Raw genomic sequence first — 25,570 nt, forward strand, 5'->3', positions numbered from 1 at the left:
GTAGGGTGATTCAGTCATTTTGGGTGTTGCCTAACAAACAGAAGTAAAGAGAATTTTCCACAGTACCAAAACAATCACCACAGGCGTTTTGTATGGTTACACATGCAAGTGAATCCGAAAATAATGCCCCAGTAAAATACCCATCATTAGGTGTTTGTGTACTTTTGTAATGTGAAAGTAAATATTTCCGGCGAATTGTATCACCGGAATACTTCAGTGTACGATACACCCCTCATATAGGGGTAGGGTCTTTGATTACGAATCAAAACGTCCTCGGTCCCGGGTTCGAACGCCGATACTGCTTCAAGTTTGAATAAAAATCTTCGACAGTGGTGTCCAAATACTTCCGGCAGAAGAAGCCACCCCCATTCAGCCAATGGTACTGTCAAAGAGAGTGGAGGTGCGGACAGAGGTTCATAGCACTCTCTTGCCCTTTGTGTGGGAAACTGCCCTAAAGGCGGAAGAAACAGCAATTATCAACGGCATGAGGATGCAGGAGTCAACTGAAATCACTGCATTAAAGACAAATAATGTATATCCACAGAACATATCGCCTGTAATTGAAAAAGTATAATGATGATTTCTTAATTGGCAAATATTCCGGACTAGTCCCCCATTCGGATCTGTGGGAGGGGACTGCCATTGGAGATGTGACAGTAATAGAAAGGCTGAAAAACCAATGAGAGGCCAATGTTTTGCGAGTCGGGGGCATGGAATGTCAGAAGTTTGAATGTGTTAGGGGAGCTAGTAAATCTGAAAAGGGAAATGCTACCACTCGATCTCAATATAGTGAGTGTCAGTGAAGTGAAATGGAATAAAGACAAAGATGTCTGGTTGGATGAGTATAGGGTAATATCGGCAGCAGCACAAAATTGCATAACGGAAGAAGGATTCGAAATGAGTAGGAAGGTATGGCAGAGAATGAGTTACCGTGAACAGTTTGGTGATAGGGTTGTTCTCAATAGAATCGACAGCAAACCTACACCGACGACGATATTTCGGGTATACATGCCGACGTCTCAAGCCGAAGATGAACACATAGAGAAAGCATATGAAGATATTGAACGGGTAATTCGGTATGTAAAGGGAGATGAAAATCTAATAGTCATGGGTTATTGGAATGCGGTTGTAGGGGAAGGAGTAGAAGAAAGGGTAATGGGAGAATATGGGCTTGGTGCTAGGAATGAGAGGGGAGGATGACTAATTAAGTTCTGCAGTAAATTTCAGGTAGTAACGGCGAATACTCTTTTAAAGAATCGCAACGGGAGGAGGTATACTTGGAAGAGGCAGGGAAATACGGGAAGATTTCAGTTAGATTACATCATGGTCAGGAAAAAAATGGTTCAAATGGTTCTGAGCACTATGGGACTCAACTGCTGAGGTCATTAGTCCCCTAGAACTTAGAACTATTTAAACCTAACTAACCTAAGGACAGCACAAACATCCATGCCCGAGGCAGGATTCGAACCTGCGACCGTAGCGGTCCTGCGGTTCCAGGCTGCAGCGCCTTTAACCGCACGGCAACTTCGGCCGGCCATGGTCAGGAAGACATACCGAAATCAGATACTGGATTGTAAAGAGTACCAAGGAGTAGATACACACTTATATCACAATTTAATAGTGACAAAGAATAGCCTGAAGTTTTAAGATACCAGTCAGAAAGAAGTGGGATACGGTTGTACAAAGAAATGACGAGATACGCTTGAAGTTCTCTGAGGATATATATAGTGCGATAAGGAATAGCTCAGTAGGCAGTTCATTCTGAAGAGGGAAAGACATCTATAAAAATGGCAATCACAGAAAAACGTAGATACAAAGAAGGTAATTGGTAAGAAACTGTGGGTAACAGAAGAAATATTTCAGCTGATCGATGAAAGAAGGAAGTGCAAAAATGTTCGGCGAAATAAAGGAATACAGAAATACAAGTCGTTGAGGAATGAAATAAACAGGATGTGCAAGGAAGCTAAGATAATATGGCTGCACGAAAAATTTGAAGAAATCGGAAAAGAAATGACTGTGATAAGGACTGACTCAGCATAGCGAAAAGACAGAAATTATGAATGCAAACTACGCACTAATGCGTATGTGTGGAGCTATGAGTTCTGCTGTCTGCAGAGATGAACGCCGTACTTGGTAAGAAACTGGCCTACAACATCCCAATCAAGCCATAGCATCGCAATGCTTACCATCCATCATCGGGAGTCTGGAAAGTGATGAACTGCTCGCCACAGCGAAGACTCGACCGAAGTAGCCGAGCCCCCACTGCTCTATACAGGATCTGGAGCTGCTCCTCCAAACCAGACACGAAATTGCGGTGCGGCGCGAACCAAGGCCCTCGGTCAGAAAATTTATTCAGATTTGGCCGACGGCAGCAAACTGAAATTCGACCAGTTCTGCCTCACAGCCATCACCAAATGTATGGTGCGGCCTTGCAGCTACCGTACAACACTTACACCACTGACTGATTACAAGTCTCACTCCTGAAAACTGATCACGACTGCTCTCTATCAGCACCTTTCAGCTACTCTCTCCCATTTCGACTCCTTCACCTTACAAGGGAACCTCCCCATCGCACCCCCCTCAAATTTAGTTATAAGTTGGCACAGTGGATGCGCCTTGATAAACTGAACACAGATCAATTGAGAAAACAGGAAGAAGTTGTGTGGAACTGTGAAAAAATAAGCAAAATATACAAACTGAGTAGTCCATGGGCCACATAGGCAACATCATGGAGAATGTGAGCTCTGGAGCGCCGTGGTCTCGTGGTAGCGTGAGCAGCTGCAGAACGAAAGGTCCTTGGTTCAAGTCTTCCCTCCAGTGAGAATTTTACTTTCTTTATTTTTACATCGTTATTATCTGTCCGTTCGTTCATTGACGTCACTGTTCACTGCAATAAGTTTAGTGTCTGTGTCTTGCGACCGCATCGCAAAACCGTGCGATTAGTAGACGAAAGGACGTGCCTCTCCAATGGGAACCGAAAACATTTGATCGCAAGGTCATAGGTCAACCGATTCCTCCACAGGAAAACACATCTGATATATTCTATACGACACTGGTAACGGCATGTGCGTCACAGTCATATGTTGTCGACCCACCTAACTTGTACACTTGGCGAATGGGTAAAAAGATTCTTCTACCTTGCCCGATTTAGGTTTTCTTGTGGATGTGATAATCACTCCCAAAAAAGTGATGCAAACACAATAGTTTGTCACATAAACTGAAAATAAAAAAATTAAACTTTTCACTCGATGGAGGATTTGAACCAAGGACATCTCGCTCCGCAGCTGCTCACGTTACCACGAGACCACGGCGCTCCTGTGTCGTTAGAGTCCTTGATGTCGCCTATCTTGCCATGAACTACTCAGTTTGTATATTTTGCTTATTTTTTCACAGTTCCACACAACTTCTTCCTGTTTTCTCAATTGATCTGTGTTCAGTTTTTCAAGGCCTATCCACTGTGCCAACTTATAACTAAATCTGAGGGGGGTGCGATGGGGAGGTTCCCTTGTTAGTAACCTCCTAAGCTTCTACAAAAAGAATGATCCACGAATATTGCGTTTTGTGCCATATTTTTCCGCTAATAACATACTTTTTGATACTGGGTACTGCCTCCCTCCAACAAATGGGCAGATCCTTTTCTTTCGGGAATCCTCTCTCTATAGCTGCCTCGCGCATGGCCCCTCCGGCACACGCCTCAACGTGACAGCCTGCTCGCTATTCAAGACACAGGTTCAGCACTGCCACGGAAACACTGGCGTGGGACCCAACATGTCCCTCAAAAAAGTGCAGTAGCTCTTGGAGCAGCCGTCAAGCTGCACCGACCTCATAGGAATGTTTGCTTTCACAAGCCAATATGGCTTTCTCAGGAAGTTCTATGGAAAAAATGTAGTCAGGGCCGCCTGCGAAAAGTGAGACATGCTCTCACCTCTGCAGGGATCAGTGCCCCTTGCCCAAGTGACCCGGCGAAAGAGCCATAAAACACAGGTGCCCACCTTTGCACAGAAATACCTCTTGTCGTGATAAATACGAGAGTAATCCTAAAAGTAAGGTCTCCTATGTTTTATAAGTACATAAAAATGGTTCAAATGGCTCTGAGCACTATGGGACTTAACATTTGTGGTCATCAGTCCCCTAGAACTTAGAACTACTTAAACCTAACTAACCTAAGGACATCACACACATCCATGCCCGAGGCAGGATTCGAACCTGCGACCGTAGCAGTCGCGCGGTTCCGGACTGAGCGCCTAGAACCGCTAGACCACCGCGGCCGGCTATAGGTACATAAACCTGTTTATTTCTACAATGGTTTGCATCAGTTTACAGCTTGAACATTTAGCTAAATGGTTCAAATGGCTCTGAGCACTATGGGACTTAACATCTATGGTCATCAGTCCCCTAGAACTTAGAACTACTTAAACCTAACTAACCTAAGGACATCGCACACAACACCCAGCCATCACGAGGCAGAGAAAATCCCTGACCCCGCCGGGAATCGAACCCGGGAACCCGGGCGTGGGAAGCGAGAACGCTACCGCACGACCACGAGATACGGGCGTACATTTAGCTATTTTTCGACATAATCACCATTTCTGTCGATGCGTTTTTGCAGACGCTGTGGCAGTTTTTGTATGCCCTTGTCATACCACGCTGTTCAGGAAGCTATGAACCTCTTCTTTCACCTCGTCATCGGAGCTGAATCGCTTACCGGCCAAATGTTCTTTTAACCTACGGAACATGTGATAGTCACTGGGCGCAAAGTCAGGACCTTAGGGCGGATGGGCGATTATGTTCCACTGAAACTGTTGTAGGAGAGCAACGGTTTACCGAGCGATGTGTGGGCAAGCGTTGTCATGGAGATTGTGTACGCCCTTTCTCAACATTCCTCTTCTCCGGTTCTGAATAGCCCGTTTAAGTTTTATCAGAGTCTCACAGTACCTCTCAGCGTTAATTGTGGTCCCAGTGGGCATAAAGTCGAGCAAAATACCCCTCCCCGATCCCAAAAACTGTTGTCATGACTTTACCGGTAGACTGTGTTTGTTTGAATTTCCGCGGCTTTGGCGAAGAAGGATGCCGCCACTGGCGTGATTGTTGCTTGGTCTGAGGTGTAAAGTGGTATGCCCAGGTTTCGTCACCCGTGACAGTTGAGTCCAGAAAGTTGTCCTCTTCGACAGCAAGGCGGTGAAGAAATGCACGGGAAGCATGCGTGGCACCTATCTTGCGCACATCTTCCGGTAGTTCAATGTTTCCGTTAAAAATTTGTGAGCGGTGCTCCGGGAAACCTCAGGAACCAACATGCAGGGATGATCCAGAGTGATCAGCCGATCTTCACGCATGCTTTGCTCAACCTTCAACACTGTCTCCTCAGAAATTGACGGTCTCCCGCTCCTTTGTTCGTCGTGAATTTCGGTCCGACCAGCTGCAAACTCTCTACACCACTTATAAACATTTTTGACATCCATGCACGACTCACCATACACTTCCGTCCATAGGCGATGGATTTCAATAGGCGCAGTGCCCTTTGTGTTCAAAAACCGAATAGCTGCGCGCAATTCGCACTTGGCGGTAACATCCAACGGGAGCTCCAATCTCAACGGCTGCCAAGCCAAGACTGAGCGCCTCAGCGCGGCGTGCGCATGTTTACACACAGCGCGTGAAGCACTCTTCATAATAGTGTGACCAACTGCCACACAAACAAAGTTCTGTACTTATAAAAAATAGGAAACCTTACTTTTGGGATTACCCTCGTACATGCCCTTCAGGGCAAAGATCCCCTGCTGCTGTCGTTCACCACCGTTCTTCCTGTAGGGGGAAACAGTGACCATGACTCCTCGCCCATTGTCCCAGTGTACCTGAGCTCAATCCTTCATATTCTCTAAAGTGCCTGTCCTTCTGTCTACGCCAGCAGTCGTTGCCGCGCCCCACACTGTCACCTCAAAATACCGCATGCAGAATTTAATTATAACCCACACCAGGCCTAATCAATGTCAGTCCTATATACTGTTCATTTAATTGATCGCTGGGCCCCCTTAACATGACATAAGTGGCCTAATCTGCATAAGATCCGTAATGGTGATCAAGTAGATGAGAAAAGGTGAACCCAAAGAACCAGCCACCTTTCATCTAGTTTATTACATCAAAATGTGGTTTATGTCATGTGACAGACACTGCAGAACAAGGAAATAATTTTCTGAACTCACCTCTGTATATAGCTGTAATTCTCTAAAGAATGACGACAATGTCTCGTGTGTGTGTGGCGCAACAAAGGTGCGAACAGCTAATTACTCTAGAAGTGCCTGAAAGACTTAGGAAATGCCAGCACATGTCAGTGCCGTTGGTATCTTCATGTAGAATCTGCGTCTTCTTTCGATGGTGCTCAAATACAGTTAACCTTCTGTTTATTGGAGTCAGTTTGGTATGATGAGAATTTGCGTCACTCAGCATTAACAGACTAAGGAAATACAATTTCATTGTTGAGCAAGTATTACACGATGAACTGCGACAATTTGAACGCTTGTGCGATAGTCAAAACATCATTCTTGTCGTTCTATGAGATGCTACCCCGCTCAAATCACACTTGCACTCTTCAGGGAGTCTCTCAACGCTTTAAAGTTTCTACATTTATAACTGTAGTCCTTAGTCATACTCCCATCCCATATGCTTTATCCGCAGTTGATCCACAGATAGAACGACAATGTGTCTAATCCTGAATTTGTATGATTTTTCTATTTGTGCATATCGTGAAAGGAAGCAGATAATAGAAGAATCTTACCTTAAACTTCTCAGGACATTCTATTCACGTTTCGAACATTGGCCCTTCTCCTTGCACAATATAAGCTACCCGACACGACTCCGGGTGTAGGACAGGGAGCAGTCCACGTTTCGATGCTGAAACAATAGCGTGCTGCTAATTTTCGCCTAAAAGTAATTAGCGACACATTTTGGTTTTCGGCAGTAAGGGAAAGATAGAGAGGCCAGGATATTATTTTCCCGACGGGAAACCTATTGGTCCTTAGTTGCGAAGTTCTCGTGGTGGTACCTGACACCAGATTCCGCATCTGCTTGTAGGAACTGCTATTACTACTAACGTTAATTATACACATTACGTGCCACAGCGAGGAGGTGACGAGGTCAGTTCAAATGGTTCAAATGGCTCTGAGCACTATGGGACTTAAATTCTGAGGTCATCAGTCCCCTAGAACTAAGAACTACTTAAACCTAACTAACGTAATGACATCACACACATACATGCCCGAGGCAGGATTCGAACCTGCAACCGTAGTGGTCGCGCGGTTCCAGACTGTAGCGCCTAGAACCGCTCGGCCACCCCAGCCGGCGACAAGGTCAGTCAGTAATTATGGGGGATATCAAAATTTCAGAAAAAACAACTGAAAATCTGTGTGCAGCAACGCACCATTTGTGTTTTACACTGCAGAACGATGACCTAGAGAAATATATTTGAGTGTAGAGCGGAATGAGACAGTTTAGTTGCCGCCGAGACAGTTTAGCTGCCACTCTTGAGCGTCTGGGCATTTATTGAAACTTCCTGGCAGATTGAAACTGCGTGCCGGACCGAGACTCGGACTCGTGACATTTACCTTTTGCGGGCAAGTGCTATACCGTCGTTTTTTTTTTCAGTTTGTTCATTATTGTTCGTTGTATTTTATCGTAGCGGACGTCACATGACATCTGCGGAAGTTCTTTATTCTTTCACTCAGTTTTTTTATTACGGAGACCAGCCAGTTCTCTGACTCAACACGCTGAGCTACCGTGCCTGCACCGACTGAGCTACCCAAACACTGATTATAATTACACCACGTCGGCTTAAACTATGGTTAAACAGTGCTTCTACTGTTATAGACCACTGTCGATATCCTCCCGGATTAGGTAATAACAGTTGCGTCAGGGACATCACGAAGGATGCAGTGGCACAGACGAGATGCTTTTCACTGGCTAAGCGCGTAGCGAAGTGCGTAAGCAATCGGTTGTCCATGGCCCGTCTACCAACCATGGCCAGCTAGCAGGTAAACTTCATCCTGTCGCCATATCGTCAAAGCCTGCAGCACCGCCAAAGTTTTTTTGTAGTTTCTTCTCTAGCCGTGGCCTGATTTTGCTCGTTCTCACCATCGTTGCAGACTTCCTGCATTCACAGATATATTTTTGTCCCTTTCATAGAGTTCATATCGTCGCACCATGTCCGCTGTTTGCCGGCCGCTGTGGCCGAGTGGTTCTAGGCGCTTCAATCCGGAACCGTGCGACAGCTACGGTCGCAAGTTCGAATCCTGCCTCGGGCATGGATGTGTGTGATGTCCTTAGGTTAGTTAGGTTTAAGTAGTTCTAAGTTCTAGGGAACTGATGACCTCAGCTGTTAAGTCCCATAGTGCTCAGAGCCATTTGAACCATTTGTCCGCTGTTTCCATCATTTGGCAAATTTATTCTTATTCTAACACTGTGATCAAATGAACAGAGTCCCCTTAAGTACAATTCCAGCTCCAAAAAATTGTAGAAACAGAAGCACTCTACGGAATATCATTAAATTCCCACAGCATATTATTTACGCCAGGGAAAATGCCATGGAAAAAGAAAACTAACGAAAATTTTACCAATACATGCAGCTGTAAACTTCTTTACACAAATGGGGTTGGCTGCAAATGACAGATGAATCGCAATAGGAGAGCCATGGTTTGAGTTGCATTTCACGCCATCCGCACTGTTCAAAGCGCATGACTGTACAAGTTCGGCAGCCAATGTTCTTGCACTGTTAGTATACCAAGGCCATCCATCACGGTGAGGTCGTACTATATCGGATGGGAAAAATCGGTTTTTAGCTGCCATGAGGCCAAAAACTGTATAAAAAGCGAAATAACATCGGTTTGTAGTGGTTCTGGAACCAAAAAGCGCATAGAAAGTAAAACGGCGTCGGTTTGTAGTGGTTCTGGAACCAAAAAGCGCATAGAAAGTAAAACGGCGTCGGTTTTTAACTATCATGAGACTGGCGTAAGACATGTTCGATATGCTGTCCACCGTTTCCTACCATGAGTTGAAACCCATAAACAGCATGTTCCACAGTAAATCGGAGTGTCTCGAGGGTCACGTTAAGAATGCGTTTCGCAATGCGGCCTTTCAATTCAACTACGTTCGTAGTTGGAGCACTGAACACAACATCTTTCAGGTGTCACACAGTTTAACCTCAGGTGATGTGGACGGTCAGATTGTAGGGATATGACGGTGATAATTGTAGCATTTCCGAAATACCTCTGCAGTAGCTGTTTCAGTCGCTGTGCAATGTGCAGAGAAGTGTCATCTTGCACAAAAATGATCCTACCCACACATCCACGCTGTTGAAAGGATGGAATGACGTTGGAGCGCCGTCATTTACCAATGACTGTACAGGTAACAGGACCAGCAGGACTCATCTCTTCGAAAGAATACCTTACGATAACGATGCTGTCGACGAGGACCATTCAGTCACCTTTCCATAATGAAGTGGTAACTCTTAATGGACTTGCGGTTTTTGTGTTGCCCGTATTCTGCGATTCTGCGAATTGACGTGTCCTTGGAGATGGGAAAGGGGTCCGTCCGTCCACGGAATGTTCCATGGACATTCGTTGCCCACTTCTGTGCGAGCAAGACATTCCAGAGCGAACGCGTGTATTGCCGGCAGCAGGAAGCGACTTCTGAACATGGATGATTTCATATGGATGGGAATGGAGGATGTGTCGTATATTTTATGCACCGTGCTAGTAGGCCTTTTCAAACGTTCGGAAAATTCCCTGTGCACTACACGTTTGCACACCACAGCTCGATCCCTTATGCAGTGCTGTGACCTTATCTTCAACAGATGTCGAGTTAACTACTTTCCCCCATCTGCCACACTGCTCTTTAAAAGAACTTACGTTTTCCAATTTTGTAATGATTTATTCCAGACATTTAACAGACATCGGACTAGTGACTCTTTTCATACCACTGAGTGTCCGAAACTTCTGCAGGTCTACTGGCGTACATTCACCGTTCTTGTAAAGTAGATTTACCAGCAGCGTGCGATCCTTCGTGGAGACAGTCATTCTTGTCATCAGACTCAAATTGAGGAACAGCCTATGCCGCGCACCTGTACGTTTTTCATATTATGACGATTACTGCGTCATATTTTGGTCAAATTTTCTATTATTTTATTGTGTAATGTTTCTCCCTGCGTCAATAATATGTCGATCAAATTTGACGTCATTCTGATCAGTGGTTCTCTTTCTACAGCATTTTGCTACTGAGACATTTCTGTCGCTAAAGTCGTCACTGAACCTAAGGGATGGACCTGAGTTTCTCCTGGCCTATACAATTTTCAAACAACTTCACGGGAATTCAGCAAGGTAATATTTACAGCGAGCGCAGGCTCGATGTTGACCACATGAAAAGTTGACAGAAAGACCAACAGCTTCCTGAAGAAAAGTGGTTTGTCGCAGGACACTATCAGGAGTCTTAACACCTATAGCGCTGTTCCCCCCAGTTTATATGGCCTTCCGAAGGTACACAAGGTAGGGGTTCCTTTCCGTCCTTTAGTGAGCAATATCGGCTCTCCGACATATCGTGTAGCCAAGCTCCTTGCTTCTCTGTTAAGCCCACAAGTTGGTCCGTGTGAACATCATATCGGGAACTCAGCTGACCCAGCTGATTTCTTACGCCGTTTGGAGGGAATGTTGTTGAATGACTCAGATATTTTAGTAAGTTTTGATGTGGTCTCTCTCTCTTTACTCGTGTTCCTCTATCTGATTCGTTGCAGTTAATTGAGGTTTGGTTTGGTGTTAAATTAACTAATCTCTTTCGACATGTGTTGACAGGAGGAGGAGATTAGTGTTTAACGTCCCGTCGACAACGAGGTCATTAGAAACGGAGCGCAAGCTCGGGTGAGGGAAGGATAGGGAAGGAAATCGGCCGTGCCCTTTCAAAGGAACCATCCCGGCATTTGCCTGAAGCGATTTAGGGAAATCACGGAAAACCTAAATCAGGATGGCCGGAGACGGGATTGAACCGTCGTCCTCCCGAATGCGAGTCCAGTGTGCTAACCACTGCGCCACCTCGCTCGGTCATGTGTTGACATCCACTTACTTTGTATTCAGTGACCAGTATTACGAGCAGACAGATGGAGTTGCGATGGGTAGTCCTTTGTTTCCTGTGACTGCGAATATGTTTATGGAAGACTTCGAGGAACGTGCATTGGGGTCTGCGCCTTTGAAACCCACCTGGTTCAACAGATATGTTGATGATACTTCGGTTTATGGCCTCGTGGTAGGGAGAATTTGAATGTCTTTTTAGAGCATCTGAACTCGATCCACCTGAACATTCGTCTTACGGTGGAGGTGGAAGGGGATGGTTGCCTTCCCTTTCTTGACGTTTTGGTTAGGAGGAAGGTTGATGGATCATTGGGACTTGCAAAATGGCTCTGAGCACTATGGGACTCAACTGCTGAGGTCATTAGTCCCCTAGAACTTAGAACTAGTTAAACCTAACTAACCTAAGGACATCACAAACATCCATGCCCGAGGCAGGATTCGAACCTGCGACCGTAGCGGTCTTGCGGTTCCAGACTGCAGCGCCTTTAACCGCACGGCCACTTCGGCCGGCTTTGGGACTTGCAGTTTACCAGAAACGTACTCACAGTGACTTGTATTTAAAGGCTGATAGTTGTCACCATCCGGCTCAGCGTGAAGGGGTACTTCGTACCTTGGTACATAGGGCACATGTCATTTCCGACACTGAGACTTTGCCAGCTGAGCTGGCCCATCTCGAAACTACACTTCGGCAGAATGGTTATAGTGATAAACAGATTGAACGTGCGCTGCGCTATCGACCAACTATGCCTCTGGTGACTAATGATAATACTGAGTCGACACCTAAGTCTACTGCCTTTTTACCTTACGCACGAAGCTCTTCCAGCAAGAACGGTCGTATTTTACGGAAATACGATGTGAAATGTATTTTTGGACCTCCATCTAAAATCAGAGTGCTTTTGGATTTTGTTAAGGATGACCTTGGTTTGGCGGGTGTATATCGCATTCCTTGTAGCTGTGGCATTGGTCAGACTATGACGACCGCAGAGGACCAATGTACTAAGCATAAACGGCGCACACGATTACAGAGGCCAAGTAGGTCTGCTATTGCCGAACATTGTTTGGATACTGGTCACGCTATGTTATATAACAATACCGAGATATTGGCATGCACGTCCAGCTATTGGGACAGTGTTACTGAGGAATCTGTTGAGATTAAATTAGCGAGCAACACTGTAAACAGGGATGGAGGTTTTTGTTTAAACTGTGCTTGGAATCCTGTTCTCTCCCCTGTCAAAAAACAGAGGGGCAGAGTCAATGTTACCTCACCTGCTAGTTTCACTATCGATACCTCTCACTTTTGTCATCTTTGGTGGCACTAGTGTTCACTGTGTATGGGCTATCTTTCCTGAATTACTCCAAGAACGAGGTTTTACATTTTCTTGTACTTCACCTGTTCGTTGCAGTTTGTGCCTTGAAAATGGCGGGTGTATTCCCGCCGAAATAGCGGCGATTTCTGTAGATATTATCTGACTGAATTCCCCTAAGGGAGGGTAGTCGCGGGTGCCATTTGTTTGCGAATCATTGAAATTTTTCTTTGCGTGTTCGCTAACCTTTTTTTAAATTCTTGTATCAAATTACCTGAGGCAAATATGGGCATCAGCGCAGCACTGGCCTAAGCAAGTGTGGAAAACTGGCTAAAAGCAGCTCTAGTCGGAGTATCGGACCATCTGTCTTTTACGCCAGTGCAGATTCGGTCCAGGTTCGGCTCATTTTACTGTTTCACAACCAAGTGTGCTGTGCGTTAAACTATAACAGCAGATTCACAAATACATCTACCTAAGAAAGTAAAAGCAAATTCAATTCGAGTAAAACTTGTTATCATACTTCAACAGTAACTTTCCACATCTTACTTAAGGTGTAACTGCACATCATAACTAACAAAAATTTTATGTGAGCGTTGTCTCTGGACTCCGTCGCAATTTCTGTTTTTGTTGCCTGTCAAAGTTGTTTACACGATATTCTCATCAGAACAGCAGAGAAACATTGATAAATGTTAAGTTTTACGATGCTACTATCCATTTCAGCAAAAGTTATACAATTTCGTTTTAATGCGGAGATGCGAGACGACTTCGTGATTACACACGACAACTTCTCGCATTTGTTTTACGAGCTTCCTCTAAGAAGAAAGCAAGTTCTGATGTGTTATCCACAGGATCGCTTCCACTCTTTGAAACCGACATTTGTCGTTACTGTCCTCTTATGGTCTGCTTGCGGTTACGGTCGCCACCACTAGTGGGTAGTTACGACTCTGCAGTCTTTAATGTTGTTAGGACCCTCTTAAATAAAATTCTTCTGGATGCGTGGCCGCGTCCTACGTGATAAAATAACTGCCCTATCGGCTCTTATTGCATGCTGGCTATTGCAGGCAGCCGTCGTCAGAGTGAATGTTCAGAATTTTACTTTAATTGCATTCCAAAGAAATAAATTCGCAGGGACTTGGCTTTTATTGTAGATCATAATATGCCACGAGAAAAAAAATGCATCGTGTAATAAACGCCACTGATGATTGCCTTGGCTTTTGCGGTCGGAACCCATTTCAATTAAACTCTTTTTGCTGTGTGGCTGCACCATAATGATACATGTTTGCAGTTGGCTCTTTCGTATTCTCATCAACTCTACTGCCTCTTTGAATGTCTATAATATTTATTTTATAACTGCCTCTGAGAGATTAACTTTGCCAATTTCAGTCTACACTTCATAACATAGTTAAAAGATCACTTTTTCGTAAGGCCGTAATAGCCTCACATTGCGAAGCGCAAGTTTGAAACGTGGCTCAAAGATCCCTACAGCCTTCCTCTGTAACGGTGCAAAAGCGTGTTGCCATGAGAGGCCATCAACGAGTCCGGCTAGGCTTCATTCAGCGTGTCGACACGTGCGTAAGAAAGGTCACTGCACAGAAATGAATGTGATGTTTAAGGTAGTCTAGTGGTAGCGTCTTTGATTCATAATCAAAACGTCTTCCATCCCGTGTTCGATCCCCGCCACTGCCTAAATTTTGATAAATAATCAGCATTGGCGGCCGAAGACTTCCGGCATAAGAAGTCAGCCTCATTCTGCCAACGGCCTTGTCAAAGAGGGCGGAGGAGCGGATAGAGGTTCAGGGCACTCTCTTGTCCTAGGGGTGGGAAATTGCCCCTAAAGGCGGAAGAATCAGCAATGATCAACGACATGAGGATGCAGAAGGCAATGGAAACCACTGCATTAAGGACACGTAACGTGTATCCACAGGATATGTGGCCTGTAATTGAAGAAGTGTCATGATGATCTCTCCATTGGCAAAAGATTCCGGAATAGTCCCCCATTCGGATCTCCGGGAGGGGACTGCCAAGGGGGAGGTTACCATGAGAAAAATATTGAATAATCAACGAAAGGATAACGTTCTACGAGTCGGGGCGTGGAATGTCAGAAGCTTGAACGTGGTAGGGAAACTAGAAAATCTGAAAAGGGAAATGCAAATGCTCAATCTAGATATAGTAGGGGTCAGTGAAGTGAAGTGGAAGGAAGACAAGGATTTCTGGTCAGATGAGTATCGGGTAATATCAACAGCGGCAGAAAATGGTATAACAGGTGTAGGATTCGTTATGAATAGGAAGGTAGGGCAGAGGGTGTGTTACTGTGAACAGTTCAGTGACCGGGTTGTTCTAATCAGAATCGACAGCAGACCAACACCGACAACGATAGTTCAGGTATACATGCCGACGTCGCAAGCTGAAGATGAACAGATAGAGAAAGTGTATGAGGATATTGAAAGGGTAATGCAGTATGTAAAGGGGGACGAAAATCTAATAGCCATGGGCGACTGGAATGCAGTTGTAGGGGAAGGTGTAGAAGAAAAGGTTAGAGGAGAATATGGGCTTGGGACGAGGAATGAAAGAGGAGAAAGACTAATTGAGTTCTGTAACAAGTTTCAGCTAGTAATAACGAATACCCTGTTCAAGAATCACAAGAGGAGGAGGTATACTCGGAAAAGGCTGGGAGATACGGGAAGATTTCAATTAGATTACATCATGGTCAGACAGAGATTCCGAAATCAGATGCTGGATTGTAAGGCGTACCCAGGAGCAGATATAGACTCAGATCACAATATAGTAGTGATGAAGAGTAGGCTGAAGTTCAAGACATTAGTCAGGAAGAATCAATACGCAAAGAAGTGGGATACGGAAATACTAAGGAATGACTAGATACGTTTGAAGGTCTCTAACGCAATAGATACAGCAATAAGGAATAGCGCAGTAGGCAGTACAGTTGAAGAGGAATGGACATCTCTAAAAAGGGCCATCACAGAAGTTGGGAAGGAAAACATAAGTACAAAGAAGGTAGCTGCGAAGAAACCATGGGTAACAGAAGAAATACTTCAGTTGATTGATGAAAGGAGGAAGTAGAAACATGTTCCGGGAAAATCAGGAATACAGAAATACAAGTCGCTGAGGAATGAAATAAATAGGAAGTGTAGGGAAGCTAAGACGAAATGGCTGCAGGAAAAATGTGAAGACATCGAAAAAGATATGATTGTAGAATGAAGACTTTCACGACCGGGTGACATGGCTGTTGACATACACTCCTGGAAATGGTGCATGGGGGCTTAATTAAACGTAATGAAAATAATTTTAATTTCTGCTTTAGTATTAGTCTGTCCGATTACGAAGTCTCGTACCGGTTGGCCCTGACTAGTATTATTACGCAATCTGACTGCTTAGAATAACAACAAGGAATGAAATGGAAATTTTCATTAACACAATTAATCAATTAAGTCCCCAGCAACTATAAAACCTACGAAACCAAAGCACAAATGTAACTGTTCTGTGTGTGGAAGTATGACTCAACGTACACATCTGGCACGGTTCTTCTTCAAAAGACAAGAATTTCAAATACCATTTATACTGAATTAATTAAAGAAAATACGACTACCATAATTACTCAAGAGAACCACAATTACACTCTAATCCAAGAACACAAGCCAGATGCTTTGTTGACTGAACCTGTTATGACACATTATTTAAAACATGGAAATAATGAAAAATAAATCAAGTTTCGTTACCTTCATATATTGACCAAAATCACTCTCATAATTACAATATATCTCCACACCGATTCGCTATTACAACATCTCAACAAGAATTTTTCAGTATCACATCTCAGCAAGCACATCTCAACACGAACTGACTACTACGAGCTCTCCCCAAGCACTGACTACTACGACATCTCAATAATCACTTCCCGTGGAGGCGGCGGAACAATGCTCTCTAGCGATCTCTGGCGCTGTGGCTCAGTGTAGCCACCTTTCATATGCCCTTCCTCCACGGCTAGAATTTGATGGTATTTTTGCCAGCATTGGTGGTGAAAATACCACCAAATTCGTCAAAAAAATACAGACAAAAAATAAAAGATAATATTAATACGTAAATATCATATAACTAGATAAAATTTTGGCTTTGCACTGACCTTTCAATAACCTAATATATAAAATACAGTAAGCAATACTAATTCTTTCATACATGTGACTTTACATAACAGTTTACACAAGTATCATGTGGTTAAACAGTTCAATCAATAGCGTCAGCAATGACGAATATGTGCAGGTAAGAGTCTCATAACTTTCCACAAACAGTAATACACAAAAAATCAGTTTATACAAATATTCACATAAACGCTTTCCATAGCCCAAGAATAAGCAGTTGACAGTTCCAGCAGTAGCACCCAGCAATGGTCAACAGGTGCAAATACCAACAAGTAACATTTTTTCAATAGAAGCAGTCCATCAGTGGCACCCGCAATGTTGATCAGGTGCACACAGCAACAGGTAACTTCATTTCAGTAGAAGCAATCCATCAGTGGCACCCAGCAATGTTGAGCAGGTGCAGACATCAACAGGTCACATCTTTTCACTAGAAGCAGTCCATCAGTGGCACCCAGCAATGTTGAGTAGGTGCAGACACCAACAAGTAACACCATTTCAGTAGAAGCAGTCCATTAGTGGCACCAGCAATGTTGATCAGGTACACACAGCAACAGGTGACTTCATTTCAGTAGAAGCAATCCATCAGTGGCACCCAGCAATGTTGAGTAGGTGCAGACATCAACAGGTGACATCTTTTCAGTAGAAGCAGTCCATGAGTGGCACCAGCAAAGCTGAGCAGGTACACACAGCAACAAGTCACATTTCTCAGCAGAAGCAGTTCCATAAAATACACTGTCACTGATCACACTGTTCATCAGAGTTTATAAGCAGAAATTAAACATGTCCTAGTGGCACCAATATTGTAGAAAAGGTACAAGTAACACTCCATAATCTTTTTACAATCACTGATCACACAGTTCATCAGCAGAAATTAAACATGTCCTTGTGGCACCAATCATGTAGAAAAAGTGCAAGTAACAGTCCATACTATTCACCATAACTACTGAGACAGTTCAGTCATGAACAATAGTTTGAATGCACATACAATTTCTTTAACAAATTATTATCAATGCTCTTACACTAAACATACAAATCATAATAAACACACAAATGATATCAGGTAATTGTCACATTAACTATTACAGTACACAATAACAGTTAACCTATAATATTTATGGGTGTCAGTGCAAGCCACAACAAACAAGTGAAATAATATTTAGGAGATAGGTTGGGATCACTTCTCTGGGATTATAAAAGGAAAACACACAAAACACACTCACTCATCTTTCATCCACATTAGTGCTACTGTGTAATTGAATAGTGTTAACTGTGTAAATGCAATTCTGTCGAAATTTTATGTTCATTATGTGTATCAAGTAGTAGTGGCAGCAATGTATAACAGTCAATAATAGTTAGTCAACGTCATAGTCATCATGTCTAGACCAATGTTTGCCAAGCCAGATCAAATTGTACTGTTGCTGAACAACTGTCAGTGAGCCAAGATATGCAAATACTTCCTCTCTTCAAAAAAAAGTGTATACTGCTTAGTGATTTGACAAAGTGTGTGTGTAGACAATCTTCCTTCTACTTGAGTGTTCTAGTCTGCCATCTTTATCCTCCTTGTTCCATATGGACCAACAAAAAAAAATATGCTCCTCATTTACTATACCTCTTATCCACCAAAACTCCAATAATCATCAACTTAATCTCAATACTTCACTAATACCTTTTCAATACGTCGATCATCAATATCATTTATCTTACCTTTTGTCCACGAAAACTCCAATAATCATCTACTTCACCTAATCTCAATACCTCAATAATACGTCGATACTTATAAACCTCAGCACGAATATCATTTCACTTCCATAACAACTCTTTCCTCTAGTCAGTCTCCTCGAACAAGTACAGACAAAATCCTAGTGCAACTTCAATTCATCATCCCATACAATCCGAAGACACAGTGTCCACACACAACCTCTGTGTAATCCATCTGACCCAAATTTTCTACTCATTATAAATTATAAGATACATTTTGGTTCCTTGTCCATCATTAAATAAAAGAAATGCATACATGACCTCTAACAGACTTAGTTCGAATAACTCTCAGTAATTAAGTACGATTACGGAGTGTGAATGATCATAATATTTCACAGTGTGTACACCACTTCAAGAATCATAGCAGAAGCAAACATGTGGAGTATTTTTTGTGTCAAGTGTCACTTCCTATTTCAATTGCTCACGAAAAATGCAGTGTAATACTGTCAATGGTCTAAACCTAGTTTTGGTCTGTCATGTCGTTAGCTTCCTTCCTATTAGCATAAATTTATACAGCTTCCATAAAACCTCAGCTCATGTGACTTCTATGACTTTCTTTTACTAATGTCGTTCGTCGAATTATAGCAGTTCATTTTCTTATCTTAAAAATATAAGGCACTGAGCGTAAGCAAAACATGCAATAGCGAGTAAATATACCAGTAGAGAACAGAATGTCAACAAGTGGATGCAGCACAATCCCTACAACGAGGCTCTGCCAAGTGAACAATCTATAATTAATACCACAGTGTAACCTAAACTCTATATTTGTACACACTATATCAGCATTTCTATATACTAGATTGAAGAGTAGTTATGACAACAAAACAGAAATGTGTAAATATGCAATCCATACGCACAGCAGCAAACATGCCTTACACAATAAACAGGTCATTAGAATCACATCGACATAAGCAAATAAATGTTCATATGTAATCTTAATAAGTAAACATGAAGGCGCAAGCAGATAAATCACAAAGTATAACTTACATATCTAACCACATCAGCACAATTAATCAGGTGACAATTATAATTTAAATAAATAAGCACAGCAGGCACATAATAGAAAAATATGACATCAGTGAAAAAGCATAGCAGCCAAGCGATGCATAATATATACAAATAACAACCCTGTTCATTAATTAATCATTGTCAAAATCAGTTAATATGCGTAAGCACGTCGCTTCACTAGTAAATTCATAGAACATGAAATTAGCACAAAGTATGAATCACGTAATCGCAAGCAGCAAATTACGTTTAAAGTACGTACCTAAGTGGAATTCTGTTACCTGAAAAATAAGCTCAATTAACCGTTACCTTTTTTTTTATTTATTACTTTCTTCTTCGAAATGACATTCTTCCTGAAAATTTTCTCCAAAGCAAGTCGTCTTAACGTCGGACACGCACCGAATTTACCTGAAGGTCTTAAATATTTTATACAACCGTATCCTGAAAAATACTGAACGTTAATAACATAATTTATGAAGTCCTTATAGCTTTATACAGAATTTAGTCGGAGAAATTAAACTGTGTATTTATTTACGTCTGTCAGTGCATTCGCACTGAGCGCTCGATCAGCTGTAGGCGCGTGACGTAGGAAGTGATTGTTTGCGGTCAACGACTGCCTTGTGCGGCGCGCAGACTGACTGTTGCTTTGAGTATGTGCCGCCGCCAAAACACAGCGCGGTGCTCTTGCATTCTCCGCATGTTTACGTAGCTGTTAGTTTCTCTAAAGTATGTCATTCCAAAAAAAAATTTTAACGTTGCCTGTTGACATAATTTGCATTTGGCAAGAACAGGTCGAATACGTTTTTCCATATTACTGAAGTAACAATTTTCTCGTAATTTACTAAAGCATTTTCTGGGACCAAAGTGCGCATAACTGAAATGTGTAAACGAGGTGTGGCCAAATCATCCAATCTAACAAAGCGTCTAAGAAAATTACAAACTCCAAGGAAACTACGAACATCATGTTCTGTGGAAGTATCAGCATAATTACGAATAGCGTCTAGCTTCTCTGGATTAGGAAGAATACCTTCTGTAGAAATAATGTGACCGAGAAATTTCACCTGAGATCGACCAAATTCAGATTTTTCCAAGTTCACTGTCATGCCAACTCGTGCAAAAATACGTAATAATGAATCCAAAATTTTGTTGTGCTCACTCCAAGAACGTTTAGCAATAAGAATATCGTCAACATATAAAGTAATATTGTCACGAAGATAAACAGGTAAAATTTCATTTAAGCTACGAATGAATGCTGCTGAAGATACAATAAGTCCAAACGGTAATTTCCAAAGTCACTTTTGGGTAAAACAGTCAAATCCGCTTATTCTTTACCTACTGTCTAGATAGATTGATAGTAGAAGAGTTGTTTTTATAGATACAAAGAATAGTGAAAGAGTAGGCAGCGGTGCAGAAAACTAAAAGGGAAATAGCACCACTACAGCTCGGGGCCCTGTGAACGCTACGGCACATATTCACTTAGTATAGTGAATCCCCTGAGGACCTTAATAGCTGCACATTAATTTTCAATCTGTGACTTAGTAGCAAATCTGGCGGAAGTGCGCACGTAAATCGATCCAACCATGAACATGGACGTATGTCATTCCTAGAATTGCAAAAGATCTTAAATTTCCGAACAGTCAAGAAGTGTTTACAGTCAAAGCTTCCGCCTCGCGGTGACAAAGACCTGCCGCGTCTGTCCCAGTCCCAATGTCGATTACTGTCAAGTTCGCGCGCCTGGCGCTCTCTTGTTGCTTCTCGTAAATGAAATAAATTATTTTCTTCAAACCCCTCTGGTATCTGTGATTCTAAATTTCTTTTACTGTCTTTTCCTACAATTTCGCCTTCAGTTTGTTTGACTTGCATTCGTAATGCCTCAAATTCCTTTTTAATGCATTCATTAAATTTTGCCGGATTTTCAACATGCTTATTTATGTTCTGGTACTCTTCAGTTTCCGCAAATGGCAATGGTGCTGTATCATCTGAATCTCTGTCTCCATTTAAACTAAGACTTGTCAGTTTATCTGAAATCTCCTCAACTCTTTCCGATGAGTCACCTAATTGTTCTTTCTGATTATTTACGTCTTCCGTAAGTGTCGCGACTCGGTTTTCGGTATTGTCACATTTAGTAGTTAACTGTCCACACTGTTGCGATAAGTTATTTATTCTGTCATTTGATACGGATTCCTTGATTCTCTCAATTATTTCTTCCTTATCGTGTGCACGTTGTAAATTTAACTCTGAAAATTTTTGTACTATCACGCGATCTTTTTCTTCCCGTTCTCTATCTTGTTCCCTTTGTCTAATCTCTACTGCAATTAATCTATTATTGTGAGAATTCAAAATCGGTTGTACTTCTCTAATTTCTTTCTTTAAATCATCTTTCATGTTTTTGAAACATGTCCCTATTCGTGAATCTAACCGTGTTTCCAGTGTTCCCATATCAGTTTTTAATTCAGATCGTAAAATTCCCATCTGTGATCCCAGTGAGTCAAACCGTGCTTCCATTGTTCCCATTTGTGAGTCTAACCGAGATCCCAAATTTAATATTGCACCCATTAGCCGCTGCATATCTTCTGTCGTTAATCTCGTATTCTGTGAATTTTCCGATTGAGAAAAATTTTGAAGTGGTTCCGGACTATTTTCCCGACTTATTACATTGTTTTCAACTCCATTATTCATCATACTGTTGTCCTGTGTTGGCGAGTTCGCCATGTCAACAATTTCGTCATTCTCACTGTCCATCATTTTTGCCTTTTTCATCGACCGCGTAATCATTTACAGAATATACAAAACTCGTTACTATATGAAAATTGCACACAATGACACTTTATCTCCAACAATACCATTTACACGAAATGTTTCCTTCAAACACGATTAACGAACAATTGAAATAATTGCACTAAATCGTCAAACGCGTATACAAGACAACAAATCAAATTCAGAGAAAAAATACCATTATAAGAATGACAATTACCAAATCTACACATGCAAAACAGACTATAATTACTAAACTACAAATTGCTACAACAATCCTACTGTCTACTATTTCTACAATCAGAAGATTCCAAGGGACGATCCGAAGCAGCGGTCGCCACGTGCATGGGGGCTTAATAAAAGTTGAATGCAAATAATTTTAATTTTTGCTTTAGTATTAGTCTGTCCGATTACGAAGTCTCGTACCGGTTGGCCCTGACTAGTATTATTACGCAATCTGACTGCTTAGAATAACAACAAGGAATGAAATGGAAATTTTCATTAACACAATTAATCAATTAAGTCCCCAGCAACTATAAAACCTACGAAACCAAAGCACAAATGTAACTGTTCTGTGTGTGGAAGTATGACTCAACGTACACATCTGGCACGGTTCTTCTTCAAAAGACAAGAATTTCAAATACCATTTATACTGAATTACTTAAAGAAAATCGACTACCATAATTACTCAAGAGAACCACAATTACACTCTAATCCAAGAACACAAGCCAGATGCTTTGTTGACTGAACCTGTTATGACACATTATTTAAAACATGGAAATAATGAAAAATAAATCAAGTTTCGTTACCTTCATATATTGACCAAAATCACTCTCATAATTACAATATATCTCCACACCGATTCGCTATTACAACATCTCAACAAGAATTTTTCAGTATCACATCTCAGCAAGCACATCTCAACACGAACTGACTACTACGAGCTCTCCCCAAGCACTGACTACTACGACATCTCAATAATCACTTCCCGTGGAGGCGGCGGAACAATGCTCTCTAGCGATCTCTGGCGCTGTGGCTCAGTGTAGCCACCTTTCAATGGAAAAAAGAACACATTGACACCGGTGTGTCAGACCCACCATACTTGCTCCGGACACTGCGAGAGGGCTGTACAAGCAATGATCACACGCACGGCACAGCGGACACACCAGGAACCGCGGTGTTGGCCGTCGAATGGCGCTAGCTGCGCAGCATTTGTGCACCGCCGCCGTCAGTGTCAGCCAGTTTGCCGTGGCATACGGAGCTCCATCGCAGTCTTTAACACTGGTAGCATGCCGCGACAGCGTGGACGTGAACCGTATGTGCAGTTGACGGACTTTGAGCGAGGGCGTATAGTGGGCATGCGGGAGGCCGGGTGGACGTACCGCCGAATTGCTCAACACGTGGGGCGTGAGGTCTCCACAGTACATCGATGTTGTCGCCAGTGGTCGGCGGAAGGTGCACGTGCCCGTCGACCTGGGACCGGACCGCAGCGACGCACGGATGCACGCCAAGACCGTAGGATCCTACGCAGTGCCGTAGGGGACCGCACCGCCACTTCCCAGCAAATTAGGGACACTGTTGCTCCTGGGGTATCGGCGAGGACCATTCGCAACCGTCTCCATGAAGCTGGGCTACGGTCCCGCACACCGTTAGGCCGTCTTCCGCTCACGCCCCAACATCGTGCAGCCCGCCTCCAGTGGTGTCGCGACAGGCGTGAATGGAGGGACGAATGGAGACGTGTCGTCTTCAGCGATGAGAGTCGCTTCTGCCTTGGTGCCAATGATGGTCGTATGCGTGTTTGGCGCCGTGCAGGTGAGCGCCACAATCAGGACTGCATACGACCGAGGCACACAGGGCCAACACCCGGCATCATGGTGTGGGGAGCGATCTCCTACACTGGCCGTACACCACTGGTGATCGTCGAGGGGACACTGAATAGTGCACGGTACACCCAAATCGTCATCGAACCCATCGTTCTACCATTCCTAGACCGGCAAGGGAACTTGCTGTTCCAACAGGACAATGCACGTCCGCATGTATCCCGTGCCACCAAACGTGCTCTAGAAGGTGTAAGTCAACTACCCTGGCCAGCAAGATCTCCGGATCTGTCCCCCATTGAGCATGTTTGGGACTGGATGAAGCGTCGTCTCACGCGGTCTGCACGTCCAGCACGAACGCTGGTCCAACTGAGGCGCCAGGTGGAAATGGCATGGCAAGCCGTTCCACAGGACTACATCCAGCATCTCTACGATCGTCTCCATGGGAGAATAGCAGCCTGCATTGCTGCGAAAGGTGGATATACACTGTACTAGTGCCGACATTGTGCATGCTCTGTTGCCTGTGTCTATGTGCCTGTGGTTCTGTCAGTGTGATCATGTGATGTATCTGACCCCAGGAATGTGTCAATAAAGTTTCCCCTTCCTGGGACAATGAATTCACGGTGTTCTTATTTCAATTTCCAGGAGTGTACTTTCCGGGATGTGAGGTCGTGGTCCAAGAACTTTTCTGCTCCTTACGTTTCGTCCAGAACTGCGCTGGACTTCCTCAGAGGCGCTGCTCCGCTGAGTCGGCAAGACTCAACAGCGCAGTTCTGGACGAAACGTAAGGAGCAGAAAAGTTCTTGGACCACGACCTCACATCCCGGAAAGTATATCAACAGCCAAAGATATGATTGTCGGAAGGACAGACTCAGCATACAGGAAAGTCAAAACAACCTTTGGTGACATTAAAAGCAACGGCGGTAACATTAAGAATGCAACGGGAATTCCACTGTTAAATGCAGAGGAGAGAGCAGATAGGTGGAAAGAATACATTGAAATCCTCTATGGGGGTGAAGATTTGTCTGATGTGATAGAAGAAGAAACAGGAGTCGATTTAGAAGAGATAGGGGATGCAGAATTAGAATCGGAATTTAAAAGAGCTTTGGAGGACATACGGTCAAATAAGGCAGAAGGGATAGATAACATTCCATTAGAATTTCTAAAATCATTGGGGGAAGTGGCAACATAACGACTATTCACGTTGGTGTGTAGAATATATGAGTCTGACAACATACCATCTGACTTTCGGAAAAGCATCATCCACACAATTCCGAAGACGGCAAGAGCTGACAAGTGCGAGAATTATCGCACAATCAGCTTAACAGCTCATGCATCGAAGCTGCTTAGAAGAATGGAAAAGAAAACTGAGAATGCGCTAGGTGACGATCAGTTTGGCTTTAGGAAAAGTAAAGGGACGAGAGAGGCAATTCTGAGGTTACGGCTAGTAATGGAAGCAAGGCTAAAGAAAAATCAAGACACTCTCATAGGAATTGTCGACCTGGAATAAGCGTTCGACAATATAAAATGGTGCAAGCTGTTCGAGATTCTGAAAAAAGTAGAGGTAAGCTATAGGGAGATACGGATGATATTCAATATGTACAACAACCAAGAGGGAATAATAAGAGTAGACGATCAAGAACGAAGTGCTCGTATTAAGAAGGGTGTAAGACAAG

This window comes from Schistocerca nitens, chromosome 2 (assembly GCF_023898315.1).
Source record: "Schistocerca nitens isolate TAMUIC-IGC-003100 chromosome 2, iqSchNite1.1, whole genome shotgun sequence".
In the NCBI taxonomy this organism is placed as follows: domain Eukaryota; kingdom Metazoa; phylum Arthropoda; class Insecta; order Orthoptera; family Acrididae; genus Schistocerca; species Schistocerca nitens.